The sequence below is a fragment of the Megalopta genalis genome, unplaced genomic scaffold, assembly GCF_051020955.1.
Source record: "Megalopta genalis isolate 19385.01 unplaced genomic scaffold, iyMegGena1_principal scaffold0034, whole genome shotgun sequence".
In the NCBI taxonomy this organism is placed as follows: Eukaryota; Metazoa; Arthropoda; class Insecta; order Hymenoptera; family Halictidae; genus Megalopta; species Megalopta genalis.
Window position 1 is genome coordinate 1,916,235 of NW_027476103.1, and position 8,072 is coordinate 1,924,306.

An 8,072-nucleotide genomic window follows, 5' to 3' on the forward strand; every position below is an offset into this window, starting at 1 on the left:
GCAGAATCGGCGCTACCCTCTGCCGCACCTCCGCCCCAGGAGGCGTGGTCCCAGGTGGTTGGCCGCAAGGCTAAAAAGGCGGCTGCCAAGGCCACTGCGGCGGCGAATAATAAAAAAGGACGGGTGGTCCCGGCGGCCCCCAGGAAGACACCCCTGCCTCCTCGACCGCCACGCACAGCAGCGGTTACCATAACGGTTCCGTCTGGCGTGGACATTACTTACGCGCAGGCGATGGCCACTGCCAGGTCCAAGGTGGACCTGGCAGAAATTGGCATCGCCTCGCTGAGGCCGCGAAGGGCGGTGACTGGGGGGTTAATTTTGGAGGTCCCTGGCACCGATGGGGCCGCCAAGGCCACCGTCCTCGCCACAAAAGTGGCGGAAGCGCTGGCTGGCACCGGCGTAAAGGTCGCGCGTCCGGTCAAAAAAGCTGACCTTAGGGTGCGCGGCCTGGTCGATTCGACCACGACGGCGGAGGTCGCTGCGGCTGTTGCCCGCGTGGGCGGGTGCAGCGAGGGGGACATCAATACCGGCGAAATCCGGGCTTCTCCCTCGGGATTGGGCACCCTCTGGGTCCGATGTCCTGCCGCGGCCGCTCGCAAGGTTGCTGTCGCGGGCCGGATAACTGTCGGCTGGACCCAGGCAACCGTGGAGGCCCTGAGTGCCCGGCCTCTGCAGTGTTACCGCTGTCTTGGTGTTGGCCACACCAGTCAGCGGTGCACTTCTGCCGAGGATAGGTCCGACTGCTGCTATAGATGCGGCAGTCGGGACCATAAGGCGGCAGCCTGTACGGCCACGCCCAATTGCCCGCTTTGTGCGGGCGCGGGCAAGCCGTCTGGTCACCGCCTCGGCAGCCGGGCATGTTCTGCCAGTGTGGGGCGAGGCAAGGTGGGCTGCCAAAGGCCGTCTGCCAGACTTAATAAAAAAGGGAAGGTAACCACGATGGCCAAGGCAGCGACCACCGTGGCCAGCAACGGAAAGGCAGCATCGCCTGATGCTACCGCCGCGCCCGCGGGGGCGGATGGGGCCATTAAAGTCCCAGACGCCACCGCATCCGCGGCCGTGACGGCGATGGACACGGCTGTGTAATGGGGCCCCCGGGCCCGATAATACAAGTTAACCTCAACTGCTCGGCCAGAGCGCAGGATCTCCTGTTTCAATGCCTGGCCGAGCGGGGTGCCGGGTTGGCAGTCGTGGCGGAGCCGCACAGGGTCCCCAAACATCCACACTGGATGGGGGACTCGATTGGCTCCGCCGCGATTATTTGGGCTGGGAGGTCGGGGTCCCCGCCGTGCTCGCTTATCGAGCGCGGCCTGGGATACGTGGCCGTTGATTGGGGCGGCACAGCGGTTGTGGCGATATACGCACCTCCAAGTTGGTCCCTCGAAGAGTTTGAGCAGTATCTGGACGGGGTAGGGAGATGCGTCTCCCGCTGCCATCCCCGTCCGGTGCTGGTCCTGGGGGACTTTAATGCCAAGGCCACGGCTTGGGGTTCCCCCGGGACTGACTCGAGGGGCCAGGAGGTGCTTGATTGGGCGGCGGGACTGGAGCTCCGTCTCCTGAACACGGGCTCGGTCCATACGTGCGTGCGGCATAACGGGGGGTCCATCGTTGACCTTTCGTGGGCAACGCCCCCGGCCGCGCGCCGTGTTACGGGGTGGAGGGTGGCGGAAGGGGTCGAGACGTTGTCTGACCACAGATACATAGTTCTCGACCTCTCCGCCGCCCCACCATCGACACCCCGTCGTCGCCCCGCCGATGAAGGTTCGCCTCAGCCGCGGTGGGCGCTGAAGCGCCTCGACCGGGACGCTCTGATGGCGGCAGCCCACGTCATGGCCTGGCCAGCAACACCGGCCGGGCCAGTCGACGGGAATGGGGAGGCCCGTTGGTTCCGGGGCGCAATGACGTCGGTTTGCGACGTCGCCATGCCCCGGGCCAGGGTCTTCCCGAGGAAGGCGGTGTACTGGTGGTCGCGCGCGATAGCGGAATTACGCACCGAGTGCGTCCGCGCGCGACGCCAGTACGCTCGCGCCCGTCGACGACGACGTACGGACGACGTGCTGGCTGCCCAGCTGTACGGGCGATATCGGGAGAAGGTGGTCGCCCTGCAGCTGGCCATCAGGCGAGCGAAGGACCAGGCCTGGCGCGATCTCCTCGGCTCTCTGAACCGGGATCCGTGGGGGCGCCCATACAAGATGGCATTGGGACGATTGCGTCCCTGGGCGCCCCCCGTGACGGAGAGCCTGGACCCGGGGCTGCTCGGTCGGGTCGTGGACGCGTTATTCCCCGTTAGCGGGGAGGCGTCCCGGCCCGTCCCTGAGCCAGAGGAACACGAGTGGTCCCCGGATCTTGAGGTCGCGCCGGAGGAGATGGCCGCGGTCGTCAAATGGCTCCGGGGCAAGAACACCGCCCCGGGGCCGGACGGTATCCCCGGCCGGGTCTGGTTGCTCGCCGCGAGCGTCCTGGGGGAGAGGCTGAGGAGCCTCTACTCTGGGCTCCTGAGGTCGGGGACGTTCCCCGACCTATGGAGAGAAAGTCGGATGGTCCTCTTGAGGAAGGATGGGAGGCCGGGGGATTCTCCCTCCGCGTACCGGCCCATTTGTCTCCTGGATGAGGCGGGCAAGATCTTCGAGAAGATCATTGTTGCCCGCCTCTCCAGACACCTGTCCCGCGACGGCCCCGATCTCGCGGACTGCCAGTTTGGCTTCCGGGAGGGGCGATCGACGGTAGACGCTATTGACCGTCTCAAGTCCCTCTCGGACAATGCCGTGGCAAGGGGCGGGGTGTGCTTGGCGGTGTCCATTGACATCGTCAATGCGTTCAACACCCTGCCCTGGTGCGCCATTAGGGAGGCCCTCGTTGATCACCAGGTGCCTCCCTATCTGAGGCGGGTGATCGGGGCCTACCTGCGGGACAGGTGGGTTGAATACCCGGGCCGGTGCGGGATGATACGGAGGGAAGTGGACCGCGGGGTCCCGCAGGGGTCCGTTTTAGGACCGCTCCTGTGGGACCTGGGTTACAACGCGGTCCTGGAGAAGGCCTCCCTGCCCGACGGTGCCACCCTCGTCTGCTACGCGGACGACACGTTGGTGGTCGCCGTCGGGAGTACCTTCGAGAGGACCATCCGACGAGCAGAGGTTGCGGTGGCAGCCGTCGTCGCGAGGATCCGCGATCTGGGGCTGAAAATAGCCCCGGAGAAGGCCGAGGCTGTCTGGTTTCACGGACGGCCTCGGTCTCGGCCACCGGCCAGATCGTGGATCCGGGTTGGAGAAGCCTGCGTCGAGGTGAAGTCCGAGTTGAAATATCTCGGACTGATCCTCGACAGCCGCTGGAGCTTCGATGCGCATCTCGACCGTCTCGTCCCCCGAGTCGAAAAGGCGGCTGCCTCTTTGGGCCGCCTGCTGCCCAACCTCGGGGGACCGGGAGATTTGGTGCGCCGCCTATACCTGGGCGTGGTGCGGTCTATGACCTTATACGGTGCCCCAATATGGGCGCCGTACGTGATGACCAGCCGGCGCAACACGCTGTTGTTGCGCCGGCTGCAGAGGCGGATGGCCATCCGCCTCATAAGAGGTTACCGCACCACGTCTACCGTGGCGGTGCTTGCTCTGGCGGGAGAACTTCCCTTCGAGCTTCAGGCGGCGGTGCGCGCCTATGTTTATGGGCGCACAAGCATCGCCAGCCGTGCTCGAGGGGCCCCGCCGGAGCGAGAGACGGTCGAGGGCTTCGAGCTCCAGGCCCGGAGACTAGCGCTCGCAAGATGGCGTGCCGAGCTTTGCTCCCACGCCGGCGAGCGCGTCCCCGGGGCTCTCCTGCCGCACTTCACCTCGTGGCGGGAGAGACGGCATGGCAGGCTCTCCTACCGAGCGACGCAGGTGTTCACCGGGCATGGCTGCTTCGGTGTCTACCTGTGTCGCATCGGGCGGGAAGCGACGACGGTGTGCCACCATTGTGGCGCGGAGGAAGACTCGGCGCAGCACACGCTGGAGGAATGTCCCGCCTTTTCAGCGCTGCGCCGAGTCCTAAAACGAGAAGTCGGCCGCGACCTCGCACTCTCCAGCCTAGTTGGGGCCATGCTGGAGAGCCCGGGGAAGTGGGCGGCAGCAATCTCTTTCTGCGAGGAGGTTATGTCGCGGAAGGAGGCTGCCGAGCGGGATCGGGAGCTAACCGATCCCGCCCGACGTGCCCGGGGACGGCGTGCGCGCCCACGCCGAGAAACCCCGGGCAGCTGAGAGTAGGCGGGCGGCGGGTGTACCAGTACATGCTGGTTTCATTGCCCGCCGCCCGCCAACAGAGTAGGACGTCCACTATTGGGAGTGGGGGATGACGAGTCGCCTGAAGGAGGCGAGGGTTAACTGTGATCCTCCTCCAATATACTCGTCGTCCCCCCGGCGGCCGCTGTGATCAGGGCGGGGGCCCTGGTCACCTATCGCGCGGTCGCCGTGTCGGGGCGGTGCGGGGTGCGACCCCTCGCGCCGCCGAATTTAAATGGATTTTAGGGGGGAGGATTTATTTTATTTCCCCCCGGGACGAGGCCGGCCATCGTTACCATCTTGATGGCCGGCCAGGCGAGGGGGAGCCGCGGTAGTGTTCTTCAAGAGTTCCCGTGGCTCCCCCGTTGAATCGCCAGCGATCGGTCCTGCGTCTTCAGGTCGCCGTGGAGGTTTTAGTGGGTCAAACCCCACACTACCCTCGTCCCGCTCCCCCGGGCGGGGCGGGGGTGTCTGGCGAGCAGATTTCCTCCACGTAAAATAAAAAAAAAAAAAAAAAAGGTTGGGGCGCCCATACAAGATGGCATTGGGACGATTGCGTCCCTGGGCGCCCCCCGTGACGGAGAGCCTGGATCCGGGGCTGCTCGGGCGGGTCGTGGACGCTTTATTCCCCGTTAGCGAGGGGCCGTCCCGGCCCGTCCCTGAGCCAGAGGAACATGAGTGGTCCCCGGATCTTGAGGTCGCGCCGGAGGAGATGGCCGGGGTCGTCAAATGGCTCCGGGGCAAGAATACCGCCCCGGGGCCGGACGGTATCCCCGGCCGGGTCTGGCTGCTCGCCGCGAGCGTCCTGGGCGGGAGGCTGAGGAGCCTCTACTCTGGGCTCCTGAGGTCGGGGACGTTCCCCGACCTATGGAGAGAAAGTCGGATGGTCCTCTTGAGGAAGGATGGGAGGCCGGGGGATTCTCCCTCCGCGTACCGGCCCATTTGTCTCCTGGATGAGGCGGGAAAGATCTTCGAGAAGATCATTGTTGCCCGCCTCTCCAGACACCTGTCCCGCGACGGCCCAGATCTGGCGGACTGCCAGTTTGGCTTCCGGGAGGGGCGATCGACGGTCGACGCAATCGACCGTCTCAAGTCCCTCTCGGACAATGCCGTGGCAAGGGGCGGGGTGTGCTTGGCGGTGTCCATTGACATCGTCAATGCGTTCAACACCCTGCCCTGGTCCGCCATTAGGGAGGCCCTCGTCGATCACCAGGTGCCTCCCTATCTGAGGCGGGTGATCGGGGCCTACCTGCGGGACAGGTGGGTTGAATACCCGGGCCGGTGCGGGATGATACGGAGGGAAGTGGACCGCGGGGTCCCGCAGGGGTCCGTTTTAGGACCGCTCCTGTGGGACCTAGGTTACAACGCGGTCCTGGAAAAGGCCTCCCTGCCCGACGGTGCCACCCTCGTCTGCTACGCGGACGACACGTTGGTGGTCGCCGTCGGGAGTACCTTCGAGAGGACCATCCGTCGAGCAGAGGTTGCGGTGGCAGCCGTCGTCGCGAGGATCCGCGATCTGGGGCTGAAAATAGCCCCGGAGAAGGCCGAGGCTGTCTGGTTTCACGGACGGCCTCGGTCTCGGCCACCGGCCAGATCGTGGATCCGGGTTGGAGAAGCCTGCGTCGAGGTGAAGTCCGAGTTGAAATATCTCGGACTGATACTCGACAGCCGCTGGAGCTTCGATGCGCATCTCGACCGTCTCGTCCCCCGAGTCGAAAAGGCGGCGGCCTCTTTGGGCCGCCTGCTGCCCAACCTCGGGGGACCGGGAGATTTGTTGCGCCGCCTATACCTGGGCGTGGTGCGGTCTATGGCCTTATACGGTGCCCCAATATGGGCGCCGTACGTGATGTCCAGCCGGCGCAACACGCTGTTGTTGCGCCGGCTGCAGAGGCGGATGGCCATCCGCCTCATAAGAGGTTACCGCACCACGTCTACCGTGGCGGCGCTTGCTCTGGCGGGAGAACTTCCCTTCGAGCTTCAGGCGGCGGTGCGCGCCTATGTTTATGGGCGCACAAGCATCGCCAGCCGTGCTCGAGGGGCCCCGCCGGAGCGAGAGACGGTCGAGGGCTTCGAGCTCCAGGCCCGGAGACTAGCGCTCGCAAGATGGCGTGCCGAGCTTTGCTCCCACGCCGGCGAGCGCGTCCCCGGGGCTCTCCTGCCGCACTTCACCTCGTGGCGGGAGAGACGGCATGGCAGGCTCTCCTACCGAGCGACGCAGGTGTTCACCGGGCATGGCTGCTTCGGTGTCTACCTGTGTCGCATCGGGCGGGAAGCGACGACGGTGTGCCACCATTGTGGCGCGGAGGAAGACTCGGCGCAGCACACGCTGGAGGAATGTCCCGCCTTTTCAGCGCTGCGTCGAGTCCTAAAACGGGAAGTCGGTCGCGACCTTGCACTCTCCAGCCTAGTTGGGGCCATGCTGGAGAGCCCAGGGAAGTGGGCGGCAGCAATCTCTTTCTGCGAGGAGGTTATGTCGCGGAAGGAGGCTGCCGAGCGGGATCGGGAGCTTACAGATCCCGCCCGACGGGCCCGGGGACGGCGTGCGCGCCCACGACGAGAAACCCCGGGCAGCTGAGAGTAGGCGGGCGGCGGGTGTACCAGAACATGCTGGTTTCATTGCCCGCCGCCCGCCAACAGAGGAGGACGTCCACTGTTGGGAGTGGGGGATGACGAGTCGCCTGAGGGAGGCGAGGTTTAACTGTGATCCTCCTCCAATATACTCGTCGTCCCCCCGGTGGCCGCTGTGATCAGGGCGGGGGCCCTGGTCACCTATCGCGCGGTCGCCGTGTCGGGGCGGTGCGGGGTGCGACCCCTCGCGCCGCCGAATTTAATTGGATTTTAGGGGGGAGGATTTATTTTATTTCCCCCCGGGACGCGGCCGGCCATCGTTACCATCCTGATGGCCGGCCAGGCGAGGGGGAGCCGCGGTAGTGTTCTTCAAGAGTTCCCGTGGCTCCCCCGTTGAATCGCCAGCGATCGGTCCTGCGTCCTCAGGTCGCCGTGGAGGTTTTAGTGGGTCAAACCCCACACTACTCTCGTCCCGCTCCCCCGGGCGGGGCGGGGGTGTCTGGCGAGCAGATTTCCTCCACGTAAAATAAAAAAAAAAAAAAAAAAAAAAAGGTTATGTCAAGGTTATGTCAAGGTTTCCTCGCCACCACCTCCAGCTGCGCCCGCAGATTTTCTGGTGCAGATAAGCGCCCTGATAGACGCCAAATTGGCGTCATTCAGGAGGGAGCTCGCGCCGCGAACGGACTCGGCCCTGCGATCGGTGGCACCTGGGCCGTCCGTCCCCTCACAGTCTTCGGACAGGGTGGGGCGGAAGACGAAGAAGAAGAAGAAAGGTGGGAAAGCTGGGGCGGCTATTGCGGCCCAGACGGAGCCCGCTCGACCGCGAGGAGAATCGGCGCTACCCTCTGCCGCGCCTCCACCCCAGGAGGCGTGGTCCCAGGTGGTTGGCCGGAAGGCCAAAAAGGCGGCTGCCAAGGCCACTGCGGCCGCGAATAGAAAAGGTCGGGTGGTCCCGGCGGCCCCCAGGAAGACACCCCTGCCTCCTCGACCGCCACGCACAGCAGCGGTTACCATAACGGTTCCGTCTGGCGTGGACATTACTTACGCGCAGGCGATGGCCACTGCCAGGTCCAAGGTGGACCTGGCAGAAATTGGCATCGCCTCGCTGAGGCCGCGAAGGGCGATGACTGGGGGGTTAATTTTGGAGGTCCCTGGCACCGATGGGGCCGCCAAGGCCACCGTCCTCGCCACAAAAGTGGCGGAAGCGCTGGCAGGCACCGGCGTAAAGGTCGCGCGTCCGGTCAAAAAAGCTGA